Below are 11,810 nucleotides of genomic sequence, written 5' to 3'. Positions count from 1 at the left end.
CGTGGGGGACCTGCGCTGGAGCAGCTCTCCTGAAGGACTGCACACCGTGGAAAGGACCCATGCTGGAGCAGTTCGTGAAGAACTGCAGCCCGTGGGAATGGCCCACGTTGGAGAAGTTCATGGAGAACTGACCCCGTGGGTGGGACCCCACGCTGGAGCGGGGGAAGAGTGTGATCAGCCCTCCCCCTGAGGAGGTGAAGCGGCAGAAAATAACGTGTGATGACCGTAAACCCCATCCCTGTCCCCCTTGTGCCGCTGGGGGGGCTTGGTGGAGAAATCCGGGAGTGAAGTTGTGCCCGGGAAGAAGGGAGGGGTGGTGGGAAGGTGTTCTGAGATTTCGTTTTATTTTCTCATTACCTTACTCTGGCTGATTTGTAATAAATTGAGCTAATTTTCCCTAAGCTGAGTCTGTTTTGCCCGTGACGGTAATCAGTGAATGATCTCTCCTGTCCTTATCTCGACCCGCAAGTTTTTGTTATATTTTTCTCTCCCCTGTCCAGCTGAGGATGGGGGAGTGATAGAACGGCTCTGGTGGGCACCTGGCGTTTAGCCAGGGTCAACCCATCACACTAGTTCAGCACCTGAAAAATAGTGATATTGTTATATGCCTTAACAGAAAATATCACTGAGTTACCATTGCCTGCGTGTTTTGCCAGTTATATTTTTGAGTACCAAAGAAGTGTTCCATTATTCAGTACTTCTACCTCTAAGTAGGAATACTAGACATGCAGGTGCAGCAGATCATAGGGATTCAAGTGGCTACACTGCAGCAACAATATTAACCTCCTATCACACCAGTTGATCAGTGAATGTTTCTGGAAGTATCATCTATTTTGTAAAGCAAGGTAAAGGACATTTGCATTTACATAGAAAATTACTGCCCAGTAGGTTATGGCGTGCAGGTAAACTGACTATGACAGAGGTATGTTGCGAATTAGCTCTCCTACGACACATAGCACTAGATAATCACATCACTACCCATTCCAAGTATGTAAATTACATGTACAATGTTAGTCAACTCATTTGTCTAGACAGCTGCATCACAGGTACTGTGGTTCTACTGTCCACTAAACCCAAACTAAGTGCCCCATCATCCTTGTGAATCTCTTTCTCTGCCTGCCATCTTTTCCTACTTTAATGTGGGCAACACCACAACAGGATGGAGCTATTAATATTTTGTTGCATTTCTTATAGAAAGAATATGGAACAAATATATAGGAACAATATTATAATAAAGTCATCTAAGATTAGCCTAGCTGTAATTATCAATAACTCCAATATCATAAGATTTGTTTTTCTCACAGTTATACTCAAAGACAACTGAGCTGCCAACCCCTTCCTTGTAGTATTGGAAAGACAGGAAAAATGAATCATCCACTACAGGACTGAAAGAAAACAGTAGGAAGGAAAAAGAAGTGAGAGCCACCTTAAATAATATCAGTGAAATCAAAATTATTCCAACTCACTGTGAATCTACTGCATCAGTTCTTTCTAAGTAGTAGAATTTGGCAAGGGGCTGGATGGGAATAAGGATATGCCTGCAATTTCAAAGTTAAACAGTAAATTTCAAAGAGTATTTCCCACAACTGCAGTCAAATCATTCATGTCTTCCCCCTAACAGGCATCAAAGGGGGCTTTTGGAAAACTTTGGAAATTCCCATCCTGAGTCACTGAGCCAAGGTCATGATGGGATGTCTTGGCAGGAGGATAAGGAATGTGAGAATGAACTAGCAGCTGAGAACAAATGGATGAAGCAAAAGCAAGAGACACAAACTTCATTGTATCCTCAAGTCAGTATTGGTATTCTTGAGAATAGAAATAGTATTAATTTTTATCCAAAGTGGCCTTCACTTGCAGCTCATCTATATGAAGGTGTACCTTACTAACAATAGAAACAGCATTTCATAACAGAATTTCTGTACAACATCAGAAGACGGATCAACATGACACTAAGCCATACTTAAAAGGAAACTATTCTGTAGTGTGTAAAGAGCTACACCTTCTCTAGAGGCAGAGAAAGAGCAATTAAACTTTGCGACTATGCTCTCTATGGAATATTACATGCACTTAAGGAGGAAAAGAAAGCCATAAATGAGTAGGTTATGTATTTTGCAATAAGAAGATCAAATCAGCATCTCTAAGCTGTTTCCTTCCAACTATTTTCCTCCAAAACCTGGAAATGTTGGAGAATTCTCATCTCCTCATCAAACGGCTTAATTAGGCCAATAATCAACACCTTAAAGACAGACATAAAGAAATAAAAATCTTCCAAAACCTCATCCTCTTCTGAATGCTTATTAGAGATGGTATTTTCTTGGTCAAGTCAAGCTGATCAGGAATCAATTGGATTTGTAAAAATGGGGGAGAAGATGAGCAAATATAATAAAGAATTAAATATCTGTTTAAATGACTGGCTTATCTGTACCATGGCATAGGTAGATCACTACCTCTAAAAGTGAAAAAATAGGGGAAAAAGGAATGAAGTTAGAAAATAAACAGAAATCAGGGAGATTTCTGGGAAATTTCTTGAGAAATACCTAAGGCTAAAGAACCTTATTTTAACTTTAGCATACAAATGAATATCTTATCCTGGTTCTCTTCCTTCTGAGCCTGAATCAGATTTTCTCAGAGATGAGTGGTGACTAATTATTGGGTAAAAGCTTCAAAGTCTCAGCCAGATGGTGAATAGGGAGGGAAGCAGTTGAAGAAATGTCAGGAGTTATCTCATGTATGAGGCATAATCTTTAGAACATGTCCTTGTGGACAAAAGAAATGAATTGATGTAAATACCTTCATCCTCAACTAATTTATTAGAATCCATTTGTGAAAACATATGTCCAACAGAAATGGGTCATGACAGAGTTCCTATCAACTGTGACTCTAATGCTATGTCACCCAAGAAAAGAATTTAATCTTTCATGCAATTCCTTCAAAATCTGATTTCCCTGGGGAACATAACCAGGTTTATATTCCAACAGGATGTCTCCACAGTTCTTGCAAATTTCTAAAACCAAGTATTTACTTAAGATTTATCTTGTAATACAGCTAGTCTTTCATCACATTCAAATTCCCTAGGCAAGAAAAAACAACAGCATGGTTTCACTCCCAGACTGTAATTCCATGAAGTCCTCAAACTTTGCCCCTTTGTTTCTTTTCCTAGTGAGACTCAATACTCCTGCAAGCTTTCCACTTCAATACATACAGACCAGAGTTCAATCTCCATGTACAATTACAGAAACTCGGTAGTAACCCAGATAAACCAACCTGCTATGTGGCTTAATATATCCTCCAGCAACCTCACTTTCCTTTCATATGTCTCACATCAACCACGTTTACAGCATAAAAAGGATTATCTGCACTTTCTTTTGAGCAGAAGAGTATTTGTCAAAGTTACAGGCTTTAACAAAGTTTGCAGCTGACTGAAACTCTTCTGCCTTACATCACTTCTCCCGGTGCCATTAGCTTCTTTAGCATAAAAAGAGGTTCAGTAATTCTGACTTCCTACTTTGTGATTACAGTTTTACACAAAATACTGCTTTCTTTAAACCTGATGAAATAGAGCTGAGAATAGCCAAAGTTTGTTCTGTGCCAAAACTTTCTATATCTTTCTGTATGTGGTTGTGCCTTTCAAATTAAATAAATGTGTATAATATGTGATATGGAAAACTATCTGATGCTCAGGGGGTCAACATGCAGCACATATATATAAAAAAATAGAAATACATTTTTATATATATTAAAAAGCATATATATATATATATACACACACTCTATTTTATGTTTTGATTATTCAATCTTCCTATAAATCTGTATTTTCTGGTGTTTTGCTTGCTCTGTCCAGATGGTAAATTTACAATTATGTAACCTGTGCTGATTTTTTTTTCTAGTAGAAAGAATTTTCTTTTTCTAAGTTATATTTATAAACAAATATGTGCAGCTGTTTTATATGATGATACATTAATAGCGTTGCTTTTGAATAGACACTGGTCAAACTCAAGTATGAGATATGGTCTATGCCAGAACATATTAAATTATGAGAATTGTGGTCATGTTAGAATATAGTAATAAAATAATAATAATATAATAATACATAACCATATTGTTCATGAGTTTATGACAGACAATATAATCATAATCTAATAATAAAATAATGTTGCTTTAATACAATATAATCACACTGCTTTATGTGTTCATTCCCACACTGTTTATGATCAATAAAATTCCTAACTCTGCTTATTCAACCAATGCAATTTTTTTTGTAGTTTGCACTGTACATTCGATCCATGTTGGCAGGTACATAGTATGAGCACTAGCCACATAAAATATCCAGATGTTATAATTGTTGTGATAAAGGCAAGGTAAAATGTTGCATCTACCACTTGTAATAGAGAGTTGTTTTAATTTATATCTACATTTCACAAAAAAAATCAGGTATTGCTTTGTGGATCAAGGACTGACTATGAAAAGTTAAACAAGCAAAATTAAAAGATGGTTTGGTTTGGTTTTCAAACTATTGCAAATTATTTACACTGAGTGTTCGAGACTTCTAGAACATATGGATTTACCAGTAGACATCTACAGGTTCAAATACACCTAGTATATTTGCTGTATTTACCCACTCATATCTTGCATTCCAAGCACTTTAAGGCAAGGGCATTATATTACATTCATTGGAGTCTTCAGGAGCAATAAGAATTTATCTACTTCTAACTGGAACAGCTTAGAGCTTATTCACTTTCCTACATCAAACAGGTGAGCTTATTCATATACTACCACTTATTTCACGTGTGTGTGTGTACATGTGTGTACTGGGTCGACTACCATATGCCCAAATCAAGAGGTTTTCAGCTTTTGGTCAGCAGGGCACCTAAGCAAAATGTAATGAATAAAACCTCCCTATTGTCCATTGGAAAATGTTAAATGGTCATCAGAATAAAAAAGCATGAAAAAACCCATCGTCCTAAGGACTGCCTCCAGTAAAAATGAAAACATTGTAAGTACTCTGAGAATGGTTTCTAATGCATTTTTTTCCCAAGTTGTAGTTGAGGAAAACAAAGAATTGTGACTAACTTTTTATGTGTCAAGTTGCTTTCTTGAAATCACATTTTAAAATACAGGGACAGTATTGCTGAAGGAACCTGCATTAGACCCAAATACAGCATTTTTGTTGTGAGATGAACAGAAGCCATCAGCTTGCACCTTTTTTTATTCAACGCCTTTCAGGAAGCAACTGTACTGGGCTTTTCAAAATGAAATACTGCACGTCAGTAATCATTGCACAATTTTAACGTCTGTTCTACCACAAATGACAGATCTTGTTAAAGCAACAAAACAGAATTTAAGAGAAATTTAAAATATGCTTATGTCATTAGAATGTTTCTAATATGGCACAAACAGTGATAACATTGTTTTGTAGCAGTGTGCTATCTCTACCATAGGTAAAACTGAGAAACTGCTCTACTTGAAGGCTGCCTTTCCCAGCTCTTCTGAGACTCATATACTTCCTTCGGTTAGCTTGAAATCTATAGTCTTGCAGTAATATAGGACGTATTAGTAATTCCAGCTTGGGATCTTTTGAGCCATCAGTTTCCCAATGAGCCAAAATTTTCTCTCCCACCAAAAAAACCATCCCAATATTTCTTGTAATTGACAGAGTCTACTGTTTTTGCATGGAGTATTGAGAAGTCAAACCATGCTTTTGGTCAATCTCAAAGCATTCAAGTCACTTAATATTTATCCAGTTAGTAGTACATAGAACTCCCCAATCCTCTAAGGCAGCGATACTGAATAGCAGTTATTCATAATCATCAGTTATGACAGCTGGGAATTTCTTCTCCTCATTAACCTTAATTGTGACTTTTTACATCACATTTGCAAGAATCTTTTTTTTCTTCTTTTAGTCACAAGATAACAAATGAGACATTAATCTATATTTCCTTTGGTTATTCCTTTGGCAAGCTCACTACAACTAATTCAAAGAAAATTAGATCATTATGAATAATTTCTGCAACTTTTTTCTGTAACAAGCTTCCTGCTTTCGTGCATCACTCGATATTCTACATTTTTTTCTGATGTCTTCAGACAACAGTTCTCTTTCTTAAACTGCCTACTGCAGGACAGTGACGGGGCTTCATTTTACCCTAGACAATCTTCCTAGCTGTGGGTATCAGGCATTTGGATAAGGTAACTTATCCAAAATCCCTTGCCTGTACTGTATTTTTATCACTTGACATAATTCCTTTTTAGGACCTCATCCTCTAGTATTTTCTATCAATAATAATGAAGATCTACCTGGGACAACTTAGAGACAATTCATTGAATTTCTAAAGTTTGTAAGTTTTAAGTTCTCCAGCTATGACAGATAAGGTGCAGATGTTAACTACTGACTTAAAGACCTAAAGGGTTTTTTGTCAGTTTAATGTCCCCTTTTTTCCCCTCACAATCTTCTGGGATCTTCTGAAAGCACTGATAACTCTGGATAGCCTGTGTTTTGTTTCAGCATTGGTGAAGGAGTCTCAAGCAGATAAACTTCCACAAAGCAGGCATCAATGGTGTCAGCAGGTGGGACATAAGCTTTTCGAGGTACGTGCTTGTACATGATCTCCATTGTCTGGTGACTGACAGTAAGACCAAGCCATGGAAAAGATGCCTTGTCCTCCTCAATGCACAGGAAAAGAACACAGTCACCAATGGCTCCTGGAAGCCAACGGCTTCTTTGGAAGCCATAAATTCTGACTCTGTGCAGTGGAGCTTCTATAGAAGTCCCATTAACAACTGAGTAGGATGGTGATGATAGCTATGAGGCTATCATAGAACATGGGATTGACATAAGTAATTTTCTTCTATGCAAGCTGCCTTAAAATAACAATTCCAAAGTCCTGTTCTCATGACTTTATCATAGGCCTCTATGCCTATACAAATAAAAACAAAGAGTGAGGAATTATTCCTTGGCCCCAAGGCCAGCTGGCACAGCACAGCTTATTTGGGAACGACCACACGAACAAATGAATCTGCATCTAGTGCCAGAAAGCAAGGAATATTTTTAAGCTGCAGTGACATAAAGCAACAGGACAAAAAGGATAGCACTGCTGACAAATATGTTATAAGGAGTCACAAGGAAGGGGTGAAGGCATAGAAAGTAATTTTTTTTTCGTCTGGTCCTTCAAGCAATTGTAACCACTAAAAATTAAAGCTGACAAAATTTGGAATTTAGACACACAGATATCTGTGACTCCTCTCACTAAGCTGTTAGCTACATCTTCCATGCCTGCAAATCATGACCAACTCAAGGTGTACTGTGTGTTGAAACCAGAGCCTCCTTTCTCCCTGCCCAGCTACAAGTAGCATTTCAAGTGCAAACCATCTTGGTAACAGTGATCTCTAACACCTAAAGGTACTCTGTAACCACCACAATCAACAAAACCCTGGGAAATTGAGAGGTAAAAGAATAACACACAGTAATTTCCTTGGCTGAGTATCATGTCCATGAATGCTGAGACTAGCAAATCTCAAGGTTCTGACAAGTAGGGAATAAGAATTAATTAGCATATGCATTCAGACACTGTTTTCAACAGCAACCCATGCCATGAATACCTCTGTTTACAAACAATATAAAACAAGATCTGCCTTTACCACTAAAATGCTTTCTTGTTTCATGGTAAAAAATATTGTGTGTGCTTCATTTTACAGCCCTTTTCTCCTTAAGGATGTTATATTTTTATTTTCCTCTCATTAAACACCCAGGCTACGCTCATCTCCAACCTAATTGCTGTCAATAGCAAGACCACCCTAGGTTCTGCAACTGAAGCAGTACTGAACAAGAGACATATTAAATCTCTTGAGATGCATATCCACTCCTTTCTTTGTGCCATGTGCATCCCCATGGAAGAAAAAAGTTTCACTCAATTCCATCACAGTTGAGTCCTTCCAGACTGCATCATTCTCTCACTGCCAAACTGCTTTAATTAAGCCCTCCAATATTCACAGTAGCTATAGCTAAGACAGTGAATACAGCTTCGGCGCAGGCAAATCTCCTTTGGCTGTGAAATCTGTAGTGTTTAAGGTTGTCTGTGTATTCTTGGTCATCAGAGTGAGTTTTGTTGAACGAGCCATTCCAGAAGGGCATGGTTGTACCTCCAGGCAACCTTAACTCTGTGTCAAAGTTTTCTGTTAATGAACTACAGTGTATCAAATACATGAGTTATAACTACAGTTATAGCGTCCCTTTGCTATCTGCTCCATGCCCCTACAAAATGGCAAGGCAAACTAGGTATGCAGATTGCACACAACTTTGGTTACACCAGCAGCACAAGCATTCAATTTATAGAGGTTTTTTCTACCTCTCTGCAAGACCCACCACAGGCTGACCCCATCAGCCAAGCGTGAGGCACCTTTTTGAAAACATATTTAAGAAAAGGCAAAAAAAAAAAAAAGCCAGACAGAGAGAGGGGAGGTAGGAACGAAAAGAATGAGAAACAGCAGAGGGAACACCAAATTCAGAGAAGGACGAGGAGATGCTCTATGGCACTGGAGCAGATATCCCCCGCAGTTCATGGAGGACCCCACACTGGAGCAGCTGGAGGTTTCCTGAAGGAACTGTGGCCCATGGAGAGCCCATACTGGAGCAGGTTTTTTCCTGAAGGACTGCAGCCCATGGGAAGAGTCCATGCCAGAGCAGGGGAACAGTGTGAGAGGGAAGGAATGGCAGAGGGAAACCATGATGTACTGATAATCCTACCCTCCTGATACCTTCCCTGCTGCTACTCAGGGGTGGGTGTAGAGGAGTCTGGAGTGATGGAATGAAGTTGAGCATGGTGAAGGGGGGAGGAAAGGTGTTTTAAAGGTTGTATTTGGTTCTAACACCCAAATCTATTTTAAGTGGCAATAAATTAGATTAGTTTTCCCCAATTTGAGTCTGTTTTATCCTCCACAGTAGTTAGTAAGCAATCTGCCTATCTTTATCTTGAGCCACAAGCTTTCCCATCCTATTTTCTGTCCCTGCCCTGCTGAGGAGGGCAAGTGAACAAGAAGATGGGAGGGAATTTGGCCCTTAGATAAGGTTAACCCACCGTACCTGTGCTATGCACTTTCAGTATAGAATTCTTGCCAGGAGGTATCTGAGCTCAGAGGCCTGCAAATTACGGAGATCCCTAATCATACTTCACAGCACACAAATAACCTTTTAATTTATTATTCCATCCTTGACATGTACTACTCAATATATTCAGTGCACTAAATACATTTGGGAGTTGCTGTGGATTAAAGATTAGCTGTGACAAACCGAACTTTTCAACCAAGTAACCAAGGGGAAAATACCAATTAAGCAATGCTGCAGTTCCACACAGACAAAGCATGCATTCAAATAGCTATCCAAACTGTCTGGCCAGAAGTAATTTGTAGGCTTTAGTACTAGGTTAAAAAACTGAATATGGATTCCCCTGTGCCCCCATTTCCATGTGCATGCAGTCCCAAAGAGGGTTTCTTACCATAGCCAGAGAACCAGGGTTAGTGAACAAATATGTGCAGACCTTTCCTCCCCACAGAGCCATCACACTACCACAGAAGAAAACACAAATGAGTTATGACCGTGAATGTCATCTGATTATCAAAAGAAAACCTACTCTGAAAGATTAGTCTGTTCTAGCTCTCAACAGTATTTGAGGCTTAAGAAGTTGCACATTAGAATTTAATATTTTACTAGAACAGTTAAAAAAAAAACAACAGTGAAATACTGTGCCACATTCTGGCCCTTCATGTGCTGGAGAATTTCCCAAGTAACTTTTAGGATCTCAAAGGGGATAGGCCAAATTAACAGTAGCAGCAAATAGAATCACAGCCTAGCTCAGTGAGCTAATATAATCTCTTGTAAGTGTTCAAGTGATACCAAGTTTATTAACAAAACCTTCTTGCAACACATGCAGTTGTGCAACATCTTTCATGGAACAGGCAGCAGATGATAAATTGTAACTATTAGCCTAAATCACAACAGTATCTCGCTTTAAACCTGAGGCATCCATAATACAATTATTAGAGTATCTGTATTTTAAAAAGATTAAATAATAAGTAGCACTAACAAAAATAAAAACAAACAAGAAGGCATGACTGGGTTCCTGATCTAGGAATAGGATGGACTGAAGAAACAAGTAATATAAATCTATCTTTCAAAAGTATTGTTTCTAGTGAGCTTGCAAAAGAGCCAGCTCATAAGTGCCAGGCTGATTTGGAGGGAGGTGTGTTGTTGGTCAGAAGGGGGGAAATGGACAAGCACAGGCAAAAATCTCTGTGGAACTGTTATGTATAAACAGAGATCAAATGGGATAGTCTTGCAGCTTCTTGTTTTCTAATCTTAAAAAGTTGCTATCTAAATTTGGCTAGACCTCAAGAGCACAAACTTAAAAAAAAATAATTCCAATAACAATCCTTAGTCCTTAAAATATAAGTCATTTGAATATCAGGGCATATGCCATAATTGTGTATGAAAACAGATTCCCGCAAGCAGACAAATACTAATGGGAAATAAAAAAAATTCCTACATGTTGAGATCCTGAAGCATCCCACAATCAAATATCTAAATTATGACCACAGAAGCCAAACACAAAATTTGTAATAAAATTATCTCTGTATTTGTATTGAAAAATTATTTCTGAGGATTGAAAAGTCTTGAAAAAAATTCATTAGGAATCAATTTTAACCACATATAGAACAGGGGCAATATCAGCCAGATAATTGCTTGATTGCAAACAGTGACTAATACTTCCCTGGATTATTGTATTTTACAACAAGAAATCTTCATATGCAGATCTACTAAGGCCTCCTGTGCAAAAGGGTCAAATTCTGCATTAGTGTGTTGTTGATAGGCATTTACACCAACACAGCCAAGACCAAATTTTAGCTCAGTGACTTACCAGTCAAGTATAAAGGCCCATTTTATGTTGAATAGAATATTATATGAAAATTTATTTACAACTTAAAATCAATGCTAGTACCTATCAAACAAATAAATGTTTAATGCTAGACTATTGTAACACATGATGAAAAATAGCTGGAAGGTGCATTATTTTTATCCAATATGCTGAGTGTCTTTTCACAAATGACCCACCTCAAAGACATGTTTAAGTCTAGGGTAGTTCAAAACTGCAAGACCTCCCCCACTTGCTTTTCTCTCATGGGTGCATAGCAAACTAGGAAAAATAGTATTACCAGCAAATGCTGCACCCATGTTATGTCAAAGATTTCATCAAAAGGGAGAGTTTAAGATGATCTGTCAGAGAAGATGGACATTTTTACCACATCACAGGACAGAAATGAAAGGGCTCATAATCCATGTGTTTAGGATAACTTCATACTCTAAGCCCAAGCTAAACAGAGGAATTTCTTAGGCTTCTCTTCCAGGAGAGAGACCAAACAGAGAAATCAGCAGTCACCAAAGGAAAACCACTCCCGCCAGCCCCCCCAGCCTGGAATCATCAGCTTTAAATATACAAAATAGGTGCGTAAAAGAGAAGTAGCTACCACCTGCTTACCTTCTAAAAGAGATTTTTGGGGATATAATCAGAGTTTCATATTTTCCTATGGTTCAGGTGTCAACAGGGCTGTGACAGGCGTCCTTTGAAAATTGTAACATGCTTGCATTTGCCACTGTCTTTTACTGAAAAACCTTTTCTTCCTTTTTCAGTTCAGTTCTTGAACTTGAATCAAGCCTATGATTCATGCCAGGTTAAACAAAATCTGTTTTTTAAAAACTAAACTAAACACCTTTTTTTTGGGCTGAGGAACATTTCTGCTTTTGTCACAGACTAACTGATACTGTA

This window comes from Buteo buteo, chromosome 1 (assembly GCF_964188355.1).
Source record: "Buteo buteo chromosome 1, bButBut1.hap1.1, whole genome shotgun sequence".
In the NCBI taxonomy this organism is placed as follows: domain Eukaryota; kingdom Metazoa; phylum Chordata; class Aves; order Accipitriformes; family Accipitridae; genus Buteo; species Buteo buteo.
This window is presented reverse-complemented; position numbering follows the sequence as displayed.